This window comes from Plectropomus leopardus, chromosome 20, assembly GCF_008729295.1.
Source record: "Plectropomus leopardus isolate mb chromosome 20, YSFRI_Pleo_2.0, whole genome shotgun sequence".
In the NCBI taxonomy this organism is placed as follows: Eukaryota; Metazoa; Chordata; class Actinopteri; order Perciformes; family Serranidae; genus Plectropomus; species Plectropomus leopardus.
Genome location: NC_056482.1, coordinates 16,477,077 through 16,504,565, shown reverse-complemented (window position 1 = coordinate 16,504,565; position 27,489 = coordinate 16,477,077). Strand labels below are relative to the sequence as shown.

The 27,489-nt window shown below is 38.6% G+C and overlaps 1 protein-coding gene across 1 annotated transcript in view; it reads right to left on the bottom strand.

Annotated features, from left to right (window-relative positions):
- LOC121959517 (spermatid perinuclear RNA binding protein) overlaps nucleotides 1-24,548 on the bottom strand; it is a 92,305-nt gene extending 67,757 nt beyond the window's left edge. Inside the window, exon 1 of the mRNA XM_042508862.1 lies at nucleotides 24,357-24,548. The gene's annotated coding sequence lies outside the window, so the exon portion shown is untranslated. The remainder of the gene's footprint in view (nucleotides 1-24,356) is intronic.
- Nucleotides 24,549-27,489: the final 2,941 nt, after the last annotated feature.

Below are 27,489 nucleotides of genomic sequence, written 5' to 3'. Positions count from 1 at the left end.
CCAGCTTTTACATTACTGAGGATTTGATGCTTTTCTTTGCCTTACGTTAAAATGAATGGAATATCTTTGGGTTTTGGATTGTTGGATGGATAAAACAAACAATTTTAAGATGTCATCTTGGGCGTAAAGGTAATCTTTGCCGGATTGTCAGTTATTGTTAGTGATCACGCTAATCAGTAAAAGTAAAAGCCAACCCCAGATACACTGTCATTTGGCGTTTCATCTCGCTATATTTGTATTTTTTCGGCACTGTCGATCTTGGACACCTGCTGCTTACCATCTGGTACCTGGCTGCTTCCTTTTAATAAAGCCCCGAGCTCATCTGAGCGCTGTGAAGGAACACGCCCATAAACTTCCCCAGCACAGAAATTAAGAAGAAAATACACGCCGAGGACAGAGTCTCTACATAAAAATACACCACCACACCTAGAGGGTCATAAGTGATGACTGAGAGAGATTACTTCTGTATGAATCTACACATTGTTTTTTAGGAAAATCCTGCATAATGTCTCTTTAATTAGGTTTGGCGTTTTCCACTATTTTTTATGAAATGATTAATCAAGCAAATAACCACCCAATGAATCAATGAGAGCACAAAAAAGAGGCACAATCAAAAAAACAGAGGCTCCTTTGTGACAGATAAATAGTAACAAAGCACACAAGAGTGCAATTAAACTCTCAGTGACACAAGACATTTAAAACTGCGAGTTCTCCTCTAAAGGCCAAATATGAACATATGCCTGTCTTTTAGTGAAACATTGGGCTTACATGGTCTATTTGATGTCACAGCGACTCTGCGGCTGCTTTGTGTCTCCCCTGTGAAGTGTTTCATTTCATTCAATTAGCCATGCGAGTGTATGCAACCAATTGATGCAATTCACAGTCTGTTTCCAGGTTTATAGAGCGCTCAAACAGAACGTGAAAACAGCAGACAGACAGGAAGGGGAGTGAGGAAGAGAAGTCTTGACTCCTTGTGTTTCTTGCACCCACTCTTGTATCAACACTCACACACACACAAGCACACACACACACACACACCAAATGAGAGTGACTAAGTCTCGCCCTAGGCTTCATACAGTAGCTCTTAACAAATTCAAGCCTTGCCCAACCACTTCCCTTCTCTCTGGGTTGCCATAGCTACAGCCTGCCTCCTTGTCTGTACTTTGGGAAGGGTGAGACTTCACCACTGTGTGTGTGTGTGTGTGTGTGTGTGTGTGTTAACCCCACCAGATGGGGGTCTTAACACTTCCTATCTGTCAACCTTACATTCACACTCCTGCTGTAGGCTGTGAGTTAGCAGAGAGGTGAGCCTCGCTGGGAGAAGGGAGAAAGTGTTGGATGCGATTGCTTGTGACCCCACACGTGTCCTTCCATTCAGTACTGACACCATGTCTAAAGAGCAACAACAAGGCTTTTCTTGTGGGAAGTATGGACTGGACTCCCTTAATGCCTCTGCGCTGGTGATAGCCATGGCCGAAGGCATTATGTTTTTGGGTTTTCTGTCTTTTCCATTCTCGAGAATGCAACATCTCAGGAACACGGGCATGAGGGAACTTCTTTAAATCTGACATAAACGTGGATTTAACGATGAACTGAGTAGGTTTGGGTTGTTTAAGGTTAACGTCACTGCACAAAAGACTAAAGACTGAACTGATCACGTCATGTCACTGTGACCTAACAAAATATATTTTTGGCCACAACTCAAGAATTCATACGCTAATCATGACAACATTTCAGACACATGTCCCATAAAATGAAATTCTGTGTAATTGTATAGTCAAAAGGTTAAAGGTTAACTTCACTATGACACCATAATGTTCTGCAAAACACTTTTCTGGCCATTATTCAACATCATGACTCAAGGGGAGAAATTTGGTCAGATACTGAATTGGTGACACTAATCTTTTGTGTCTACCTTGAGGCTGTGCTGATTGTATAGATCTTCTGTGCAGCCGGGGGGGAAGATGTGTGAAGCTTCTACGATTTCACAGACATGGATGTAAACTATAAGTGCAACTTGACTGTCATACAACCATAAGTCAGGAATTCTAGTTTTTAACTTCTCAAATGTAAAAGGTACTGTATATCTTTACTTAAATAAGAATATTTGAAACTGGCAAAAATGCGACTGAAATCAGGCACTACCTAATCAAAGATTAAGTGCGAATTATTTATTTGACCACAAATTTGCCAGTGGTTTAGATGGTGTGCTCTATTTGCCAAGGGAAGTCAGAATTTCAAAGATCCCAGTTGATTATTTCGACTGGAACGCCCCCTGAGGTTGGATTTCTGACACAGAAAGTCGGAGGAACCTCATCAATCCTGACCTCAAAATCCAACATGACTGCTCCACACATAAACAGAAGAGAAAACTATAGTAACCTACTTTTTACAGCGTAGTGCATTGTTATAAACTGGTATTGCTAAGAGTGGCTAAACTGGCTGGAACTGGTATTGCTATTAACATCTTGGTTTTTTGACTTAATGTACTGAAACATGATGAACTCATGTGACACCATTCCTGCTTTGACCCCCAACTTCCAAGCTAAATGGAACACAGCTAGAGTATTTAAGGTAGTACTTTTTTGAAGTTTGGTTGTGAAAACACATTTTAGTAAAAAAAGTCTTGAGTTTTGGTACCAGTACTTAATACCTTTAAAATGCAGCTTTTCTAAGCTTTATATTCTTAGAAACCAAATTTTGACTGTTCGTTTGGCAAAACAAGCAGTTTAAGGACCTATCTCTGGTAGATTGTGATAAGCATTTTTATTTATTTATTAAAACTTTACGCTACTCCTAATCATATGGGGAACGTATCATAAATAGTGCAAACAAAAAAGCCTCTGTCTCTTGGAGTGTGTGTTTGCTATGCATCCATGGTTCCCTTTATAATGAGTAAATATGATAATCTCCTGAGATACAGTGATTTGCTGTTAACCATACAAACACTGCAGATCTGTGCAGGGAGACGATTTTTGGAAGAAATTATTATGCTACTGAAATAACAGAGCACAGCACTGTCTGTGAGGCCATCACGAGTCAGTGGAGATGGTGAGAAAATGAGTGTGTGTGTGTGTGTGTGTGTGTGTATGTGTGTGTGTGTCTGGGGGAGAGAAAGAGAGAGAGAAAGAGGAGAGAAAGTGTAAGAGCACCCCAAGAGATCTCCTACTTCTATAAACAGGACAGACAAGTCTGAACTGACATATGAGAGACAGAGCTCTGTGTGTGTGTGTGTGTGTGTGTGTTTGCAGCGATGCTCAAGGTCCATGTGTGCCTTCTAAAGTGTGCTTCTCAATGCACCATACCAGATGTCACCTTGCAAGCACAGCACACAGGTGTATGTGTGTGTATTTGTTTGCTATCAGGTAGATGACAAGAATGATATAAACACTTGAGGATCAACATATCACTAAAACTCCCACCATCTGCCCGGCAGCAGACAAATATAAACACAGTCTTCTCTTACTCTGCTATTTCTTTATCTCCCTGCATCGCTCCACTTTTCTCTCTCTTCTCGCTCTCTGCAGTCCTGCCATCCATCATCATTAGGAGGCGAATAGATGACCTGTCTACACCTGCAACCACTCTCTGTCCCTTTACTCTCTGGAGAGGAGAGGAGAGGAGAGGAGAGGAGAGGAGAGGAGAGGAGAGGAGATTGGTTGGGGAGGGGTGAGGTTCTGTCCATTCAAGAATCGCTGATATTAAAAAAAGGAAAAAGATGCAGATATGATGAATTAAACTGTGTGGTCTGTTTATTCTACTTTTCAAACAGTATTAAATTAGGCTCCCAAGGTATGTATTTTTTAACACTTTCCTTGCATTTCACCAGGTTATATGGTATATGACAGTATTCGTGTAAAACTACCGTAACACCCATTCCTTCAACAGGAGACTTCTAACTATAATGAACTCATCATGTAAGCAGGCAAAGGAAGGGTTTTTACCTGCTACGCAGACTCCATCTTTTTAGCTGTAGTTGTGTGCCAGCTTACTATGTGTTCATTGAGTTTTGCCAAGTGATCATTCAGTTGGTTAAACTCAGTTTGCAAGAATATAGGCTATAGTTACTGGTATTGAATTATTTAACTTAGTAGGTTTTACAACAGTATGCACTGATTTCACCATGAGGTTGCTTTTCTCCATCACTTTGCCTCTAGTACAACTAGGTATTTATCCTTAACCTTTTTAAACAGATTGTGCTAATTTTCACACAGTTTTGTGTGGTTTACCTGTTGGCGGGCCGTGCAGCTGTGCACAGAGAAAGAAAAATGACAAGTTTCATTAAACTAAAGAAGAGCTGTGTGATGCCTTTGCAGGCAAGCATTGCTTCTGTGGACAGTGTGGCAGCTTCAATTGGTTATAATGGATGGATAATAATCAATAAAGTGATATACTGTATTCTCTTGTGATACACCATAGGTAATATCTAAATATGTTCATGCTGATACGGAACTATGAATGTGCCTTTTATTGTAAGCAATACTAAAACTGTTCACTCTTTGCACTGATTAAACAATATTTTTCTCAGAGGTTTTTAATGTGTATTTACATGAAATGTAAATTCTGACACGTTGCTCTTTCTCTGTTTGTGCTACGATGAGCTGCTTAGCCACACTACTCCCAGTATGACAGCCCAAAACAAAGTCAAGTCCCATGAGTATAATTAAAGCCTTGGTTCAGACATCTGAAAACAATATCTGCAATTCTTACATCAATTTATTTATGATTTGCTTCTGTTTACATGCATAATTCTCTGCGATTATGTTCAAGTTATTGTGGGAATACGCCATCAAGTCGGGATCTTGTGCTAAGCAAAGCAGAGAGTTGATGAACCTTTACATCCCTAAAGGAGGATCAAAACCGATAGAGACAATTACAGAAAAGGCAGGAAAAAAAGCACGGGATGGTACGAGAGGAACGGACTGGAACAGCTAAGATGGAGGAGAGCGGCGGAGGAAAGCATGCGGATGAGGGGAGGACGAGCAGAGGACAAAGTATTGTCTCCTGTTAATATGTAAAAATAACTCTGCTGCTGCCTGGTGGAGGAGCTAACTGGGTCAGAGAATTCCCACAGAGAGAGGGAGAGCGAGGGAGAGAGACGGAGGGATCACATTGATTCAGTCTGTGGCAGCAGTGTGGAGCAGAAGTCAGCCTCTCTCTTCACCTTCGGCTGCGAAGGCTGAGAGGCATCTCTGTGCACATCTGTCTCGTGTATTTGTTCTACATCCATCCATCCCTCTAACAGTCTGCAACCCATCACATATCTTTTCATGTCACCCTTTCCTTCTTCTCTACTGCTTTGTTCACAGCCTCATCTTGTATGTAGGACGGGAAATGAGTGTATAGATAAATAAATTAATAAATGAATAAATAGAAAAAGAGAGCAATACAAAAAATAAAAATAATAATTACTGAAATAAATACAGAAATAATTAAATAAATGCATAAATAAAAAAAAATAAATTCACAGGATGGGACCTCTTACCTCATTTATACAGACACAGAAATGCAGAAATAAATGACACTGTACACAAATGTAAAAATAAATGTGATATAATTATTTACTTATGACCTGTTTTTTATATTTATTTATGCATTTATTTCCTATATTCATGTTTCTTTCAATATTTTTTATTAATTTATTATTCATTTATTAGTTTATGCATTTATTTCCATATTTCTTTAAACATTTATTTATTCATTGATCATTCGATTTATTAATGTATGGTTTATTTATTCTGCATTTCAGCACTAATTTAATCTCTTATTTATTTTTCATCATTATTTATTCCAGTTTTTCCTTTCTTTTTTTTCATAAACATAGCCTTGACTTTGTCACTTACACTTGCTAGCCTGTCTCCCATGTAGCTCCCCAGTTCCTCTCTTGCAATTAACCCGGTCACCCTTTTCTCTTTGGTTGTCTCTCTTTTCTATCTCTGTAAATAAACATTTCTAACACGCCCCACTAAACTGGTAGATAAAAATTGGTGTAAAATAAATACATTGCCAATCACTCTGTTTATAATTCAGCATTTAATTACCCAGCAGTTAAGTAATGTGTGACACATCTTGAACCAATGATAATGATGATGAAACTGATAGCTTGTAGGAATAAGCAGAACTCAAGTTATTATATTCCAGTCTGTATTATCATCAGTGGCACAAAATCAGTCACTGATTAATGTGATGTTGCGCTTGTAAAACATTGGTTATTTACTGGGCCTCCAAAGGCATGATTTAATTTGATTTTAATTTGGTTAATTTACAAACAATTTCAAAACACTACTGAAGTAAAGTTGCTCAATTATTTTGTCTGTGGTTTTTGGTCACAAATGTTCCATGCATAGATTTCTTCTTCATTGGTATCTCCTCTTTTTTAGCCTGTTTTATTACTTCTTATTAATCATGCATTTTCTTTCCATTCACATTTTCTTTAATTGTTCAGCATCTCTTTTTTTGTGCACACTTTGCCCTGTCCACATGCATCAAATCAAAGGCACTTCTATATTTGCCTGTGCACCTGTCTATTATAGCATATAGAATATCACATGTGGAGCTGAACATGATCTTTAAACTTTAACTTTCTTTTTCTTCTTACCCACCCTATCTGCTCAGCTGTAAATGCGGCAGATCTGAGGATTAAAGATTATTTGTTTACATAACTACAAAACCAGCCGTTTTAAAATCATTTTCAATATTTATGCTGTTTTCAGATGGGCTCAAAATTCCAGAGATGCTGTAAAGCATTTTCACAGTTTCTCTCTCACAGTTTTTAATCTATGAAATGTAATCCCATGCAACAAATATTTCATGGTCCTCTGTGTTTCCTTCATTTTTACTGTTGCCCCAGCCAACACCGCAGCTATAAGAGTAACCCATAAACCATACAATGTGCATTGGTCAGCAGTTCCAAGCAGTAATTAAAATCTTTATTGATGAAGAATGCAGTAAGCATACTAACCATTTTGCAGACTATTCATCAGGCTACAGTACATACTGCACGACCTCTATGTGAGTTTGCCAAAGCCATATATCTAGAAAACAAATGAATAGGAGCGCTCTTGCACTGAGGGGTGTCTCACCTGTGTAATTTCTCTTGAACTAAAATGTGCCTTTTTTTGGCGACGGAATGCAAAAATGTGAAAAATTATAATGGAAATGGGATTAAGGTCGATCTTCTGCTGAATAATCAATCTGACCTTTACCTCTTTGTTCTCTTTACTTGCCATCTTTCATCTAATTCATAATTTTTCTTGTTAACAATATGTATATTACCCCATCTCCACTATGACTCCACACATGCAGGTGTGTGGATGGATACTTTAAATTAATCTAGAAAATGATTAAGAACTCAAGGCCTCAATGGATTAACCTGCAGGGTTGGTCCGAAATGGGCAGGGCTGCCTCTTGGCTGGCTGACTAGGGGCAACAGAAATAGCTTGAGCTGACTACAGCATATGTAATGCACTGCAGCAGTCCTCAAGGGTTCCATGTTTTTTGCATCCACACCACCTGCTGTAATTTTGTTTGTGCATACAATCAGCTTCATATGAATTAGAGTGTACATGATGGTGACAAGGGAGGCGCAGGGTGTTGCCGTCTTTCATGGAAAAGAAAAAGAGAAATACTTATGGGTTAAATGACTCCTGCAGGTCTTAATGGTACAGCGTACTCTGCAGTCTTTTAAAGCAAGGGCCTGGGGAGAGTCTGTCCTAATGAATATAAAACATAATATTATCCTTGTCACATGGAGGCCTTTAGTGGAAGAAACACTGCACTACAGTGTTGCAGTAGATCTTTGACAGCAAATAACTACTCAGAGGTCACTGAGAGAAGGCACTTTGTAGCTTGGCTTCTGTAAGCCTTCTGTGCATTTTTGTGCATTACAGGAAAATTGGAAAATGTTGGAATGTGTTTTAGCTGTGAGCTGAACAGACCTTAAAAGCTTTAAAGTTATTGTGAGCTTAAACTGAGAACTGTCACTTACACTTCAGTCTCAATTGTTACAGACATCTTTGATTCAAAAACGTGGAATTCAAGATATATCTGTACTTGTTATTCCTTTTTCAAAGTATTGTATCAAAGTTAGAAATTCCAGTATTTTGACTTATTTACCCAGGCATTTTTATAGGGACAGTACTCAAAGTCAATAGTCTTTTAACATATTTTAATACTGCTAGGGCAGCTCAATACTCTATTTCTGGAATGACAAACACACTATATGCAAAACCACAAAACTATGCAGAAGCTTCTTTTTAACTACTGGGACTTAAAAATTCTCCTTCCTGCAGTTTTGCAATGAAATGTATCGTTATTAGGTAGTGTCCATTATAAGTCTGTATAACTCTATTGCAACTACAGCCCCATGACTGCAAGCTGCACCAAACATGCATATGTCCATGAGCATCTACAGTATTTCCTTTCATTTCAACACCTGCATAACTATGCATGCATGCATGACTGCTAGTTAATTTAAAGCAACATGTCAGCTGCTACTGTATGTTTCTGACATAAATCAATGGTGTGCATTGTCTAGAATCCACTAACTGAAAGGTTTAAAGTCCACAAGTATTAAAACAACAAAGCCATTTTATGACTGACCATGAGGTTAAACCTCAAATCTGCCTTCTTACTAGGACTTTGCTATAGAAAAATACATCTTGCTTAGAAAATCCAACATACTTTACTGAACCAACAACTGACACACATACAGACCTGTGTGAGTGCATTTACCTGAAACAACTTAGCAAATAGACACAGGTTGGGGTACAGCCTACACATAATCCACAGATAAAGTCTGGAGTCTGACTAGATCCACACAGAGTGAAGAAAATGTAATTCTGTCCTCTGTGATAACGGCCCTGTTCATTCAGCAGTGCTAAAATGACCACATGGTTTGAAATGAGTTTTGCATTTCACGGGAGCCAATATGTTTAACACGTTATGAGTAAAGGAAACAGGAACTTCCTATTTAGCATGGATGCATGGTAACAGACATATTTGCATGTATATGTTGTGGAGAACAATGCATACAGTGTTGTTCAAGAAACTAACAACACAAGCACAGCTGCATATACCAGTATGTATGTGGTGCTTGTCTGTATTAACATTAACAATAAGTAGGGAAGAGCATTTTCAATTTCTCCAACCCGAAACAAGCAACAAGAGATTAACAAAAGAAACCACAAATCACCTGATTCAATCTGCATATGCTTAGTTTAGTCCTTATTTCTCATGTGAGTAATTAGCACCCTGTGACAGACACAAAACTAATTTTTTTTTTTTTTTACTTTATTTTTGTAATAGCATTTCTGCTCTTTAGTTAAATTCATCAAACTTAATCATGATTATTTTGTGTTTATGTAGATATCTCTAAGCGCAATACAGACAAGCACAAACACACATAAACAGATAAATGAGCACACACATGAGTGCAAGACGTGTAAACAAACACAGACACTAACAAACACCAATTATGTTAAAGGGTCATTTAAATGTTAAATGTAAGGCTTTCGATGTTTTAAGTTTTTGTCATAATCAGTACTTTATAATGTTAAATTTCAACCCAGGCTGTGCAACAACTAATCCGCAATATGGGGTGAATTGAATTTGAGACCAAATCATGCATTGTCTGTTTGTGTTACAGACATAGCAGCAAACTATACAATAGCAGACATATGTTAATAGGTTTTAGCAGAATTTGAACACACTGGTTTTGAAGAGCTCCAAGGTACAGACAGAAATGTCAAAAATGTTACAACCATTTCCGGTCTCCCCTGTGTGACTGCAATCTTTAGAAGAAAATATGATGGACACGCAAAGCATTTAAAAAACAAAAACAGAACAGGAGAGGAACAAGACTATCTAGAAAAATAAAAGCTAGTGCAGTAACAAGCATGCAGGCACAAAATCATTATGAAGGCATCACTCAAAGGCTGCAGTACATCTGGCAGGTTAGCTCTAATATTATGCCAATGCAGACATTTGAACTGCCAATATACCCACAAAACACACAGCACAGTTGGCTGAAGGTAGTACTACTAATTAATAAGAGTGCAAGAAAAGGTCACTAATCAAAGTTGCAGTGATCAAATTACCATGAATGATGCAAAAAGATGATAATAATTTATACAAATCACTCATCAATAATCAACAATCTAAGAAAACATTAAAAAATACCATTAAAACACTTTTCTTTCTTTGTCAATCACATAACTAACTGTTTGCTATTGAGAATCAAGCCCCCTCATTTGCTAAAGATCAGGGCTGGAAACAGCAGGCATGAATAAAACATGCATCCATGATCAGGTGAAATAGCCACTATACAATACAGGTGAGCCCTGCTCCACACAGAGGAGGACCCGGCCCCCCTCTGCTCCAGCCTAGGAGCCTCTCTTCCCCAAAGCCAACAGAGTGCTGCCTCCTCTTTCACACTCTCTCTAATGACCACAGCGTGCTACACTGCACATTTGCTCAAAAAATGCTTAACCTTAATTCTCTAGCTCTGATTAGCATCCCCAAATGAAGATCCTAGTCTGGAAAAAGAGCTATGAGAAAAATATCCTCTGTAAGAGAGGATGAACACGCCTGCAAATTCAATGTGTCTGAGCTGATCTTTGTTTTATGCAACTTTAATTTCATTTAGAAATCTAATTTGGAAAATAACTCCCCTCTCAAGTAAGCTGGTTGTTTGGGTCCATTACGGACAGCAGCTTTTGCTGTGTGGCATCATGAAACAGACATGTCCCGAAGGAGATGTTTCCCTCAGTCTGATGGGTGCGCAGCTCTGCCGGTGAAAGGGAAGTTGTTCAGACAACCCATTTCCACACTTGATATCTGGCTCTTTTTCCCCTGAGCTGTTCTGAATGTTGTCTGCTGCTTCTCTTCTTTGTAGTCTAAATCTTTTCGTCATCATTAAGCGACCCACAGTATTGTGGAAAGCGTGCGTTCCAGTGGTAATAAAACCTGGCATGGATTCCCAATTAACTGCAGCCTCCAATTGCATCACTCCGTATCGTATTTCACTTAATTATGCAAATGAACACAGAGCTTCTTTCTCCCTTCCTCTTGGTTTCCTGTAGCACAAATTACTGCACACACAGCCTGCATTTTTGTTGTGAAGAGTGTTAGTCCTCAAGCAATTCATAGTCCAACCTGATTCCATTATCCTCCCCAAATACAAAGCCTGTGGCGCACCATTACATTCAATTAAATCATAGCACATATAAACTTCACACACAACGGACCCAGATGAAACTGAAATGCCCTTCTTATATCCCAAACAGCAATAACAAAAAAAGAACAAACAAGTCCAAGCTTATCTGTCTTGTCCCTTACAATGAGTGCAGATTTTAAAAAAAGAAAAAATGAAGGAATTTATTTAACCTTTTGTTATTTTTTGGTCTTGTTTGCATAAATACCAAAGCTTTAACCAAATAAAGTTTGTGGTCTAAGGTTAAGGACCTAAATCCAGCTGCTTGGCTGCCAGGCTGCAGACCACAAAAAAAAACAGTTGTGTTTTAGTGAGAAATTGCCCTTTTTGTTGTCTTTTTGTTGTTTTGTTTTTGTTTTTTTTAGTGTCGTGTAGCGACCCATTGCTGTTTTCCCAGCCATTTTTAAAGCACAAAAAAACTGTGTTTTTAACCAAGACGCTGCTTTTTCTGCTGGAATAGCACCACAAAAATCATTTATTTTTTACTGAGACATCATCATTTTCCTGACAGGATTGCGCCCCCAAAACTGGGTATTTTATGCCAAAACACAATCTTTTTCCTAACCAAGTGTTTTTTGAACCTAAATCTAACTACCCCTAAACCACAGCGCTGATGAAACGTAACATTTCAACATATCCAGTACGTTATAAAGTGCAAATTTAATATAGTTGTTTGTTGATATAATACCAACATTTTCTCTTGTAATTGGGTTGCAGATGCATTTGCAAAATAAGCCTGACACTACAGCAGAGAGAGGCAGATCAACTACAACACACTACAAACAACACAGTCATGTTTCACAAGACTCCAATACAGCAGACTGACATGACAGAACAGCTCAGCAGTCCATGTAACAGCCAATGGACAGCAATCATTACAATGCCTAAGTGATAAAAGATTTGTTGTGTTTCTGATATCGAGCAACTGGTACAAAAACAATTCAATCACTACTACCTCAGTAAAACAGAACATTTCAGCACCATGGAGAGCAAACATCCCCAACTAAAGAAAATATACAGCAAAGTTCTCCATAGGACAACACATCAGATCAAGGCTTGTCAAAAAGAACAAATAACAACTAAGCTGCTCAACAGACATCCTTTCATATGGACTCACAGGAAGCTGGTAGCAAACAGCAAGTGCCAGCACCCATTAAAGGCACATTTTAATCAAATAGTCCATGTTATGAGTCTCAAAATATATTACAACTCACAGTATATTGTTTCATTACTCTTAACAAAAAAGCCTCTCTTCTCATAGAATACAAGCACTCAGAGGAAACCGCATTTTCTCTGCTTTGGAACAAGCATTGTAAGGTTGTAAAGTCAGCACAATGTGTTATATGACTTTAGGGAGAGACAGCACCTCAACAGATTACAGCATCGAGGGATTAAAAAGCAATGGAGACATATTTTTCTTTGATTAAATAGCAGGAGTCACTATCATGGTCTTTGCATTGTTATCTTCTCCACTCGCTGCTCATTCAAGCTGCAGCACCAAATCATATCAGCCCTGTTTAGCAGCTCTACGCTGCCTGCTTTTTTAGGTTTAATTTACTGATAACTAAAGGCCCCCAGGCAACATATCAGACCTTTTTTATGAGCCGAGGCGCAGTTCGGTCCTCTTAGCAAAGCCGACAGTTTGTTCCGCACACTGAGCTGCTAACAGCGGTGACTGAGGCTTTACTGTCAGAGCTCTCAGGCGTTGCAACTTTCTGCAAGGAGAAGCTCATGCCACTGAGATCATGACACAATATCAATGTAACTGTTGAGATTGGGAACAGAAGGAGGGTGTTGCAGGGACGCTGCGCTGTTCAGCCTTCTTTGAGGTGTCGTGTCTCTAACTCAGTGAGTCACTTGTGAAGGAAGGTGCCCACTTGATAACCATGATGTCATACCCACACTCGTTCAGACGCAAAGCTACAGAAGAAGTACTGCAAGTGGTCAGTGTCACTGCCAGTCTGATGGTGCTGTACAGCCTGATGTTTATTTGCCAATTAAGTTCACAGGGTTCCCACACACTGTCATGGACAAAACTTTTTCTGTGTTTTGGGCAGACAAGAGAGACTGTTTGGAGCGATCTGGGAGGTATCCTATAGCTCTAATGAGCTGTGGATGAAAAGCCAGTGAGCTGTACCAGTGTAACATTTCTTTACTGCAATACAAGTACATCCAACATCAGCCTCGGCATGGTTCACTAAACAGAGTGGTTGTATAGTGCAATAAATGCTTTATAGTGCTCTTAAAAACACCACTTATTTACAAAGCTCCTGTTGTCAATATTATCTGTATCATGTATATCATTATTTATCTATTTAATAGTGTATTCATGTGGCTCTTACTCTCCCCACCTCCCCACCTACACATAAAACCAACAGCTGAATGCAAAGCATTTGAGACGCATACACTGAAGCATTGTTGAAGGTTGTTACATGGAAATGTGAATAAACACAAAGTAAAAATAGAAATTACAAGATGTCATCACTGAAAAAAGATCTGAAAATATCTGATTAATATCACAAGCTGATGACAAATACTCATGCAAAGTTCTGAAGGTGGATTTTATTTTTAAACGTGGCCCTAGAATTGAGGTAAATTTCCATATAAAAGTAAGTTTGCAAATGTAAAAGTGTAATTTTTCAGTATTTCAAAGATGGTGCATTAATTCAAGCATAAATATACAAATGCACAAAAGCCTTTTGCTCTCCTGTCCTATCTTTTCCTTTTACAGCAACACACACACACACACACACACACACATATATATGTGTAGCTGGCTGAGTGGTAGCTGCGCATACGCAAGCCAGGCTGACAATGATGTGTGTACTGGAGTGAGACGATGATGTGGCTTCAAAAGATCTCAGGAGAAATATGGTGAAGCGTCCCTGCAAGTGCTATGTCTGCTCACGGGCATGTATGTGTGGGTGTACGCGTGTGTTAGTGTGTATTGCTCTGTTGCATCCTTTCCATCCCAATCCTCCCAGCAAGCACAATAAACACAAGTAGATACACCTCAGTGGCTCTGAGGCAAATGACACAAGTGTGTCTGTCAATTGTACATTAATATCTTTGATTTTACACACTGTGAGTCCATGAAGCCCCACATATATATTTACACATACCAATCAGTTATCAGTATACTGTCAATTTTACTTCACATACTTTTGGGTTTGGCATTATTAAAGAGACAGGTCACCCTTAAATTGAAAACACATATTTTTCTTCTAAACTGTCCCTTTAAACTAACAATTAATTATAATTTTTTTCATCTAATAACTGCCTTCAATATATCCCTAACACGTTATTTGGAGAAAATCAGCTTTTGCCAACATACAGATGATTTAGAGTCCCACGGCTCTATTGAACAGGTTGAGGGACTCATTTGTTCCTCGGTCTGTCAAGCTATTAAATCAGAGTATGGCTTTGGTAGTAGCTATGGTCGAACACTGAATGTAATAGGTAATGAGTATTCAACTTTTCTTAATGTCTGTTATGATCTATAGTGTTTGTTGTATGGTTTTGTTGTTTGGTTGGCAAATTTCAGATTTTTTTTTTCTGACAATGAAGTGAAATCAAATCAAATCAAATTTGGTTAATCACCAACAAATCATTTCAGCACTAAAAACAATAATACATTTTAGCTTTAGGCCTCAAGGAAGAGGTCATGTAGAGGGCTAACGTGTCCAAATGTGCCACAGTCCATAGTCTCTCTCAGTATTCAGAAAAGGCATTGCAATATGCAATACAATTGTGTCAATACCATGCAGCTCAGCAGAGACATGCATTCTGTTTGTGATCCTCTTCCTCCACTAATACACGTGTCAGCGTGGGCTGGTGTGTGTTCAGAGGAGAGAGAGACTAGAATCCCATAAATCCTACTTTATTAGATAAACTTCCTAATCAGATAAAGAAATCTCACACACCCCGTGCATACACACATATACAGAGATGGACACAGCATCTCACTGATAATCTCCATTACCAATTATGGGGTGATACGCCACAGCTTAACATGAAAGCAGCAATTAATCTGCTAACACCGGTCACTGGGTCATTGTAGTAGAGAGAAAATATTGCCTGCAGGCACACATATGCACGCACACAAAGCTACAATATCACTGAGATATTTTCTTTAATTGTTTTTAAGTGAAGTTTGATATTTTCTCATTTCTCCAGAGGAGCAGTTCAGATACAGTGGGCTTTTTTTTAATCATGCTCATTTTCATCTACTGCCTGTGTTCGCAAGTGTGGTGAAGGGCTTAAAATTGGTCCCAAGACTTTTTCTTTTGGGTTCCTTTTAAAGCAGCGCAAATTCATGCTTTAGATCGGTCTAATGGAGAAGGATTTGCCTGCAAGTCTTAATGACAAGGTTTTCGAACTCCTGTGCCAGTGTATAACCCTAAATGATGAGGCAAGGGTGGCTATTTCATAGCTACGTTGTGGAAACAATGGCTTCTATGGACTGAAAATAAAACGTCGATCCATGCAAAGTTTAATACTGTTGTCAAATGAAGATGAAGGCAGATTGCTATGTTTATATCAGATATGACAGATATGTTTATCAAGGCACTAACAACTTCCACAAAGAGACAATAGAAACTTAAAACAAGAGCTAGCAATGTATCCAACGGCACCTCATCTGCTCTGTCTCATTTATCAATAGGAAAATTGAAGAAGAGAGACTCAACAGTGACAAATAACGCTCATAAACACAGCATACAACATTGTGGGCAGTTCTCAATCACTGTTTGTACTTAAACCAATGAAAAGTAATGTACTAAACTTACTACATACTCTAAAGAATTATGAGCCAGGAGGCTGTGATCACATGCAGCACTGCAGGTTGTCCTTCCTCATATGATGGCAGCAAAGGAGGAAGTCAGGTGATGTTGAATGAAGAATGTACTTTGACCAAGGAAACCGTTGTTAATGTCCCATGTAAAATCAAACGTCAAACAACCTTTCATTTCGTATAAACTGTTACGAATACGATTTACAATAACTAGTTAAAAGTGCTGCATGTTACTTTGGAGAAAGACAGTTGATTATTGTGTCTCAGTCCCAGCTCAGTATATACCAACACTTGACAGCTGGATAAAGCCACCAACCCAAAGCATCGATATTTGGCAACCATGGATTGAGACTCAACAATTAATTTTCCTTGTCCAGAGTTATACAGCACCTTTATTTTAAAACATGGTGATTTAATTTTTCTGTGGAACAGTTATTGATAAATTACTTGCAAAAAAGAGGATAATATAATAATAAAATACGCCATTATTCTTTTAAAAACTTCCAAGTGCAACCACGTTCGTCAGCCGCTTACTGAAGCAAATGGAGATGAATGCCTTGCTCTACGGCACACTGACAGTGGTTTGATTCAATCAAATTTGTTCAACTTTACTGGGATTTGTTCCGCAGTTGATTACCAACTGGCAACCTTCCAGTTACAGTCTAAACATGGCCTGCTGATCTTCCGGGAAGTCGGCATGAGGGCAAGCTATGGTTTCCCTGATCTAAGCTCTTTTTGAGGCAGTAAGCGGAGCTGGGACATTAGAGGAGGGGGATAGGGGAAGGTTGTGTGTGTGCACATGTTTGCGTGAGTGGGAGAGCAACAGAGTGAGAGAGCTCAGGGTTCGGCTGGGGTCTGTGCAAATGATTTATCAACGTGTACACTATATGCGATATATGTTGCTGTCAGTGTGCGTGCGTCAGAGCAACTGTGTACGAGGCAGAGCGGAGAGGTGACACTCACAGTAGCTGAGTGATAGAGCAGATGGGCTCCCATACCAAACTGTCAAACTGAAGACATTCTCTTCACCCAATCCACTCACTCCATCAGTAGATGTACACGTGTACATGCATGTCATGATTTTGTTAAAGCCAGACATTTACAATATTCTGGTTATTGTCACAATAATGTAAAAAAATTGGAGCAACAGAGGAAGTAGCTTTCATGTCACACCATCAGTAACAGGGCTTGCATTTGACCCCAATCCATAAACCATGACCGCAACATTTCAGCCCGCCGCACATCAGTCTATGCATATGAAAAATACAACTCAGACCATCTGAGTGCTAAGTGAATTAATCTTAATGAAAACAATAAAACAGAGACGACATTTCTCCATTTTCCTACAACGTCCAACTGAGCCTTTCTTCAACTATATCAGCTCATGTAGGGTAAAAATTGGGTTCTTGGGTAAGTTAATCATGACGCAGATTTAGGTGCCTCATTTTGGTGCCAGATTGCATGCGCAGCAAGTGTGCACCAGTAAAAGAAAGCCAGGGGTGTATGTCTGCTGATGTGTGCCGGTGACAGTGAGGCTGCATTAATGTTTTGTATCAATTCATATTAATATATCTGTTTAAAGCATTTTTTGACAGGGGTCAATTTGCACAAATTGTTAGCAAATATACACAAACATAGAAGATTTTGATAAATATACAACTGCAGCATGAATATAATTAGAGCATTTACATAACTAGTGCAGACACCCCTATTCTGCAGGATTTAAAAAAAAGACGATAGGAAAAAAAGGGGAAACATGCAAACAAACAAAAAAGCAACAACAAAACAATACAAAAAAACAGATTTATATAGCTAAGTGTACTCCAAACTGTTCAGAAGAAATATTTTCAAATTCAATTTCAATTAAAAAAGCAATTCTTTCTGTGTTTGAAAGTCGTTTTGTGCTTTATTTTGAAAAAAAGTATCGGTTCAGGCACTGTTTAGGCACCAGTATTCTTTTAAACGTATCGTTTTGGCACCAGCATCAGAAAAATCCAAACAATGCCAAACCCTAGTGACTAATGCTCTCCTTTCACATCCTCTTCTCATTGCTTGACGCTTTGTTTTTGTTTAGTTTGCCTGTTCCTGCTATGTGAGGTAGTGCAGCACAAAGCAGTGATTAAAAGCAAGAATGACAGACAGGAAAGCAAAGAGCATCAGCCTCCACCACTCAACCACGAACATCCTTTTACAACTAAACTATCAAAGTTCTAGACAAGAGAGCACAAAGATCTCATTACTGCAATATCCTAAAGAAGAATAATCTTCTCAGTTCTGACAATTTCATTAATTACTCCAACCTCACACTTACTTTTCTTCCCCATCTTGTTAGACGACACATAATTAGTGTAGAAGTAACAGTTGTGGTATCACTAACTGCACTAACAAACCCACCAATGCAAGAAAAAGGCACATTCTTAACTCTCCTCGCCCACGTGTCCATCACGACAACCTCTTTCCTGGTAAATTCATCATTACATCAGCATGTAAAATGGAATATGCAGAGGGTAGACCTTTGAAAGCTTTTCTTCATAAAAACAGCCTTCAGCCAATGACAGTATAGTGCAGTAAGCAGATAATTCAGTAGCATGTGGCTCGGAGTTTGTAAAAAAACTCTGCCAGAAAAATATAGGTCATACGCACTTCAATCTATCAAATGAGCATGTTCACACTTGTTTCTGAAATTTAATGGAAACTGACCATTAGGTTTAACTTTTTTCCTTTAGCAAAATCATGACATGCACACATGCTGAAGGAGTGAATGGACTTTCCTTCAGGGTCAGTATGATAAAACATGTTCTTTGACACTTATTGTAGAACAGAGATTCTGCATAAACCCAAATTAAGTGTTTTACAATGCCATCTGGAGCATTTCTCTTGGAGTAATAAATGTCAATATTTGATTTTCAATTCTTTGTACAAAGTAAAGATGATAAACAAACTTTTCTGCTTGTCATTTGTTCTTCATTGCCTTCACTAATTAGAGAAATATGTTTATCTATGTTTTTGGTATTTTTTACATATTTTTCTCAATCGCAGAAAAAAATGTGACATAGATTGAACAACTCTGTATGGACTCTGCTTCTACATTAATAACACAATTGACCTTTTATATTAAACCAAATTAGTGCTGAGGGTTTTAAAGTGTGTGTCGAACAGCTACACTAATTAAATTAGCAAATTTCATTGAAATGCCACCGAGTCGATGATTATGTCAGACAGAATGCAAGGAACAGATTACATTAGCATTTAGTTCTTCATATGAATGCATTAGAGCACTCTTTGTGTAAGTGTTAAAAATGGCATAACAAAGCACAAAAGGGAAAACTTTTCTACGTGCAAATGAAAAAAGACAAGTACCAAGTTATACTACATTAAGGACCAACTTGTTTACAAAGGGTTTGCATTTTATTGGAAAATGTCCTGAGTCAAATGGGAAATTACTTCATCATATACAGTATCAAGCAACAATGCTACAATTGTATATTTGGATAAAATAAGAAATACACACAAAACAAGTTCCTCACTCGTTATTTTAACAAGTTCCCTAATGCATCATATCCTGAAGGCTGCCTTTGTTTCATTGTAAAGCTGCCACACAAAGCCAAAGTTCAAGTGTGACTTCAGAAACCAGACCCTGAACAGTTCATTTCAGGTTCAGTGTTTGCATGTGGTGCAGTGAAACCTTACATGGCCATCTCTCACACTCTCTGCCTCTGTCTGTCCGTCTGTCTGTCTGACGGTCCCCCTTTGTTTCTCTCACTCTCTCTCTCATCTCTTGTCTCTGTCACTCTGAGCTATTCTTGGATCCCACACTGAGGTGAAAGGAAACAGGAACGGCTGCAGTGGATGTTGGTAGCAGCATTTTTTCTCTGCAGAGAACCTCTCTTCACAGCTAATATTCCTGTGCTACTGGCTTTGCTCCTCAGCCACTTAGGAAGATGTTTCCTCAAACATATTTGTATGACGAAAGCCATTCCTGTTCCTACAGATGGAATGTGGGGGGGATTGGGGAATGCGTGTTTGCATGTGTGTTTGCATGTGTGTTTGCATGCGTGCTTTTTAAACAGCACTCCTGAAAATGAGATATGGTCAGTTGGATGGATCTGAGTCAGCAGGGTGCAGATGGGTCCTTTATACTGCCATGTGGAGGAATATACAAAACAGTAGCACACTCTGCTATCTGCCCTTTGTTCACTCTCTTTGCACCACAGCACCACTGGGACCCTCCCCAACTCCCTGTTGTGCTTACTGGAACCTTGGCAGCCAGCTGCCATATCGGCCAATTAGGAAAGCTTTTACTAAAGCTCCAGCCAATTGGATTAGTGCTACATTTCCTTGCCAGATGAGACTCTAAATGTGCTGCTGTATGCTAGAATCTGAGAACTGGTGGGCAGACTCCTGTTTCGCTGATAGGCAATGGGCACCAGAATACACACGCGCTGCAGAGGCAGCGGCAGGAGAAAGAGACATCCCATGACGCTACTGTGAGTCCTCTGCTACTGAGAATGTGCTACTGAAATTCTAAACAGTTTAAACTAAGGACATAACATACAGCAAACCATATCCCAAGCAGCAGAGGGGCCACAATGCTGGTCCCGATGTACATAAAACAGACACACACAGATTGGTTTGCAGATGAAGCAGGCTGAACCAGGCTATACAAACAGAGGTGACAGCAGCAGGACAAGAGGAGGACAAACTTCAGAGTGATAAAAGGCAAAGACCACACATTTTGATTTTTTTTTAAATAAAACTGACTATTTTCATTGTTTTTCCCTTGTCAAGTGTTGTTTTGGGAAGAAGTTTTTCTTTATCAGAACTGAGGATTTAAAGATCTTTTAACATCTTTTCTTACAAAAACTATATAAAATCAATCAAGTCTTTATTTTCTTTGTGCATGTAGCACTACAGAAAACAGTGATGTCACCGCCAAAATAAGAAATTACTCTCTCTGTCGCAGCTACACAAATCAATAAAACCATGACAACAACAAATGAAATCAAACGTTTTTGTATGCTGTGCAAATTGTAAGGTCATTTGAGACAAACTTGTGATTTTGGCTATGTAAATAAAACTGAGTGGACTTGACTTGAAAATAAATTAACTGCTGTTCGTTTATCTGCCTGATTGCTGAACAGTTGGAACAGATCAAAACAAATTTTCCTGTTTTTCTGATTTGCAGCTGCTATTCAATCATCACTCCACTGTGTCGGTGTTTGTCTTTGCCATGTATGCTCAATATACTTATGTGTCGCCTGTCCCTTTGTATCCATAAAGGAATATATCACCCACAAAATGAATGAAAACAGTAAAAAGACAATGGAGTGGCTTCTGGACCAAACATCTGGCAAAGTAGAAAACAAATAAGTCTGCACACCAAGGAGTTTAGAAGGATATTGATGCACTGTAATGTTTCGAGTCTGCAGCTAAAGTGTAATGCTGTGTTCACAGTACGACCAACACAGCAACAAGATACAATACATTCTCAATGGAAGCCAGTGACATGAAGCATTAAAATGACTTAATACGAGGTGAGTAATAAATATACAAATGATCATTTTCTGGTTGAAATAAACCTTTAATTTGGGCCAGAGTAAGTTCTGTTAGAGGAAATTATATCAACTTCCAAATTTATAGAAGTAATCAAATCAACTGAACTTCAATCACTGTCTGATATTAAGATCAAACACCAAAAGTTAAGTACAGAATTGTAAAAAAAAAAAAAACCGTATTGTACAAAAAAGATTTATAATTCTGATCAAATAGACTTTTTGTTGGTGTATTGACTTAGGAATGTCAAATAAACATAAAGAAATAATGCACTAAATCAGTGTCTGAAATCTATGTCTGCCTTTTTTGTAGGTGTAAGACTACAAGGAAATATAACAAGGGGGTAAGATGCTTAACAAAATAAAAAAAAAAACAAGCGTGTACCACATTTTCCAAAAATGAGGAGAGAAATAAAAATATAATAAGATACTCGAAGAAAGAAACACTGAGAGAGACAAAGATAGATTGTGCATCGTGATCGTACAACACCATCTCGTTCTCTCCCTCCTTCTCATCCTCTTATCTCGTCGATACTGATAGAGAGTTCACTGCCAAGTCAATGCTTACGAGAAAGAGTCTGTGAAAGTGCTCGTGGGGGCCTGGAGCATACACACTCAACCACACAGGTACACACACACACACACACACATACGCTTTCTGAACCTGCCTTATCCCTTATACAAGGCTCACTTTGAAGGCTGCCACTAGATATTTGTCCATCAGAGAAAAAATACATAAAAGCACACAAGAAAAGAAGCAAGACTGCAAAAATCACTAACAATCTCTCGAACACACTTACCAAATTGCAAGGACATAATAACTCCCTCACACAAAGCCCACTGTATGCAGCACAAGAGGAGCATTATATTGCCGTAAGAAGCAAAAACTAAAGAAGTCTGTGTTTTCACTCTATAAAGCAACTTTATCTAAGCAAGAGAAGCAGGGGCTGGGTGTTGAAACAATAGGAGCCTACATTTCATTCTAAGCAGGGCAGGTGAAACAGGGAGGAGCAGGGTGGAGCGGGGTGGAGCGGACAAAAATAACCCAAAAGCAACAGGCCATTAGTCAACCTGGAGAGCACCGGCCACAAAAAGCTGATAAAACACAGAAACCAGCAGAGACCAGTGACAAGCACTAAACCAAACACTGTAAACTCACAAGCTGATCTTACTTTTATTAATCTAGGAAACCGAATACCTTGATAATAAGTAAATATAACTATTAGCTTTTACTTATGCATGTTTTGAACCTAATTGTTAAGTTTACTTAAATTTTAGTTGTATTTACTTAATTTTGTGAAGTTTTTGGACCTAAAAAAGTGATGATTGAATTAACTTGCTGTTTATAAGTGATAGCAACTCAACTTTTTAAGTGAATCGAGCTAGTTGAACAGTTTTATGTATTTTGAAAGATGACTGAAAATTGAGTATTGATATTTGTGATAAAATGGCATGGCATGGAGTCCTTTTGAAATATTAAGTAAACTCAAAGAGAAAGATTTAGTCTTAATATTTATATATTTTTATGATTTTATGTAAAGCTTTAAAGTGGCTTTGTTTTGATTGTTTGTCTCAGGATGCTGAGGATGGCTTATTTAATAACAATTCTTTGTTGTACTCACTTTATTTATCAAAAGCAATCACTTTCCTTATACCAAGCAAACACAAATGTTCAGTTAAGTAAGACTGATTTGGTTTGATTAAATTGCTATCACTTAAAAAGGGCAAGTTCATTTTATTTTTCATTTTGAAATCGACTTTGTGAAATGAAATACAACAAAATGTTAAGTAAACCAAACAAATAGATATAGAGTAAACAGCAGAAACCAAATATCTGTCAATCAGTAAATACAGCACAATGTTTGGAAAGTTTAACATGATACTGTACATGCAGGTGTGAAGACCTTTGCACACCTGATATGCCTGTTGTGGTCTCTCTGGTAGTTGTAAGACCGAGAAATAAGGTGTTAAGTTTATGATTGCATGACTACTTAACAGCTTTAGGTACGCCAACAAGCTGGTTCAGCAAGAAGAGAGAGTCGATCAGCATTTCTTTCTTTCACAGTCATTCACTTCAGCCCACGCACGCATGCACGCGCACACACAAAAAAACAGAGAAGGTAAATTGTTTGAGGAAATAACCTCGAAAATGAAACACGGTGCCTCAATAACTTACTTTTGGTTCCCTAAAACAGTGCCTCGTGTAGGTTGTTAAAGGGGAAGTGAGACATTATAGCCTACTGAATAAAAGACTACTAAATAAACAACTATGTCACCTGAACTATAAGAATTTATAATAACCGAAGTGTTGGAGAACATGTTTGACTTAAACAGACCTCAATAGATTTACATATCGATATCTCGTGGCACAGTGCGGAAGTGGGTTATCAGACACCTGCTAGAAAAGATGAGCGAGCTGCAGTCAAACCGCCACCTCCTCACAATACTTTAATCTTCACAACATACCGTAATTTACAAAACATTTTCCACAAACACTGACTGAAAACACTGCAGACTCACAACACGAGGAAAGTTAACGTTTCATCATGTGTAAAGTTCCTCTTTTTGTTCTTGACACGCTAAAAAGCGACAACAAAGACCGATAAACAAATAACAAGGAAAACAGAAGTTTAATTTAAAAACCGTCTATGACTCAAGAGAAAACCAGGAATCAAACAAATTAACAAAACTCGTGCCGATAGCATTTTCTCTGCCGGGGTGACAGCGCTGAACATGCATGCAATGCCTCCATAAAATGCAGGAAAAAACATATCTATAAAGAAAATATCAACCAACTTACGGTGTTAGCAGTAAGCCGCTGAGCGTCCGTCACTGCCAAACCAAACATAGAAATCCAAAGAGGCGAAAATCCGAGCTCAATCCGACAAACCAGAGCGCCGACCTGAGCTGTCACCGTCCAGCCGAACCGAGGAGAAGTCACAGACTACTTGTGCCTTAACAACCGAGCGCGAGCCCGGAGCCGCCTGCTGGTTTCTCCTCTCTCGCACGAGACAAGAGAAAAGAGGGCGAGATCCCTAGAGATGAATGGTGGCGCGTGTGCGCAGGCGCGGACGGGCTCGATTCATTCCGGTGGAGCAGGGCTGCGAAAAGGCAGACACATAGCAGGGCAAAATGCGCTGCGTTTATTTGTTTGTTATTTATTTCTATATTTTTCTGAGGAAAACAGAAGAATGGCAGTGGAGTGTACAATTACCTTATCAAAAGGGTGATATTCGTATAGCCTAGTGCATTTGATTTAATTAACCCTTTGAAACCTGAATGGACATCAGTTTTTCTTGTGATTCATCCAGATGCCTGTAAGTATTTAAAACTTTGAAACCTGAACAAGAAGGTTTAAGTCTGTTCAAACAAATGGGGAAGGGCAATGAGCGAGAAATTGGCAAAAGGTTACACGAAATACAGCCTGAAAATTAATCACATTTAAAAATGGAGAGAGAGAGAGAGAATGTTAGAGAATTATCAAAACAAGGGAAACATGTCCAGAAACTATATTTGTGATTATTAGAATTATATAGCCTATTCAAAATATGGTGTGTGTGTGTATATATATAACATATATAGGCTATATATTTTTTTATTTTTAGCACTTTTTTCAGGGTCCAGGTCTTTGCTTTTTCCTTTTTTTCTGCTAATTTTCAGGTAGCCTTATTTTCTTGTAACTTCTTTTTTATTTCAATGCATGGGTCATTTATTGTCAAGTTGCTCATGTTTTTGAAAGAATTCAAACCTATTTTGCTCAGGGATAATTAATTAAGGAATACAACTATTGATTATTTTCACCGTCAAGTAGCATGTCAATATTTCAGATTTATCCATCAATCGCTAAGGCTGTAACATTTCATGAGATATTGACATGTCCATTACAAGTTTCAAGGGCACTTGTTTTGTCCCATAAATAGTGAAACACTCAAATATATTTAAATTATAGTCCGAGAATAAGATAATAAGAACATAAGCATATTCTCACATTTGAGAGGCTGAACACAAGTTTATAGCCGAACTTAAATGCTTAAGTCAATCATTTTCTGTTGGTAAACTAGGCTAATTTAATTAAAGCCTTATCCTGTCCTGTCTGCACCTTATTTGACTCCTTTGCCAAAACAATAAAAAAGAAACACAACATTTTTATTCCTGTCGAGCTTGTTTTCGTTTTTTTAAATGCTGCAGAAATGAGGATAAATCCCGATTATAAAGAGCATAGGAATATTGTTTCTTGACTCCCTCTCCATCCAAGAGAAGCATTACTCTCTCCCAGACAGTCTTATAAATAATTCAGCAATAAAAGCTTGCCTCTGCTTGCCTGGTTGCATGCAGCACCAAAAGAAGCCCCTCACACTCCCCCCTGCACGGCGTCAATCTATGCGGGCGTTACCAATTTGAGAAAAAAATCTCGGAGCAAATAAAGTTCAATCAACATTCTTGTTTCGCAAATGGCCGTGGCCGGTCAACCAGATCAGTCGGGGATTACCGGGCTTCTGTCAACTATCAATAGCCTCCTGCAAGAGACAAGCGGGGAGAGAAAGGGGGGAGGAGGAGGAGGTGGGAGGAGGCTGAGTTTCACTGCGCAGACGGTGCAGAGCCAACCGGCCGATGATGCTGTTTGTCCTGTCCGCGGATCGGAGGAGAGCAGAGAATCACCCGCAAGCGACGACAAATTTAATCCAACACATCCTGTCCCAGACATCTGAACCGCGCACTGACCCGACGCAGCCGCTGAGAGGGGCACAAAAAGTGTACAGACAAAAAAAAGAAAGCAATTTACCTGCACACCGTTCCCGTTCCCGTTCCCGTTATTACTTCCCACTCAGTGTTGCTCTCAGCGCTGCCGCTCACTCCGAGCTGCTCGCCGCCGAACGGGAATTTAGACAACGGGATTTGTTCACGTGGTCACGCTCAGTGCTCCTAATTGGCGGAACGGCTCGAGCCCCGCTGTACGCTCGCACCTGTACAGTGAACGGTACAACGGTGCGGGGTGGGGGGCAGAAGAAAACAGATTGGTGCAAAATATATCCTGCATTAGTTATTGCAATAGTGTGTGTGTGTGTGTGTGTGTGGGGGGGGGTATCTTAAATCTACTCATAAAATAATGGAAAACAATTAGAAAGGTTGACCTTTTTTTAAACCATATTTAACCATATTTAAGACTGTAACAATAGCCTGGATTTATGACAAATATGTCTAGTGATCTTGGGAAAAGTATGGCCTATAATGAACACAATCAGTCTGAATATCCTTGGACAATCTGGCTCAAATAAGGGCTACTTGAAAAACTTATCAGACAGTATGATAAAATAATAGCCAATTACACTCACCATAGGGAAGGTTAGGCTACTTGTGAAATTTAATAAGTAGCAGATTAATGGTTAGGATATTCTGTACAAATGTAGCAATGTAACTTATGTATTCTGTATTTTAAAAGACTACTTTTTCAATAAATATTTTAAACAGGGCAATAAAGCTGAAAAATGTTCAGAAATAGGCTCTAAAGATGCAAGAAGCATAATAGATAATATACCATACATACTTTTTACTGAAAAGAATAAATTCTGATATAATCCCTTTGTAATCGTCAACATTTTTCTTAATGACCGTAATTCAATGACATATTTTTCTCAGTAACTGTAATTGATTTACATTTATTTTGTAATTAAATTACTCGCCAACACAGCTGACAGTAGGTAGAATCAGGCTACACCACTGTTTGTATAGTGCTAACTGGTTGTACTGTTAAATTGAACTGTTTGGAATAAAACTATTGATAATGAGTAGCATTTATGAGGAATTAAAAGGATTTTTCATAATGCAAGCATACTGTCAGGATTCAGTTTTTCCATGTCTATAGGCTAAACATTATAACTTCACTTATATTAATTGACTGTTCTTAACATTTTTGTATAGCCCAATTTTGTCTT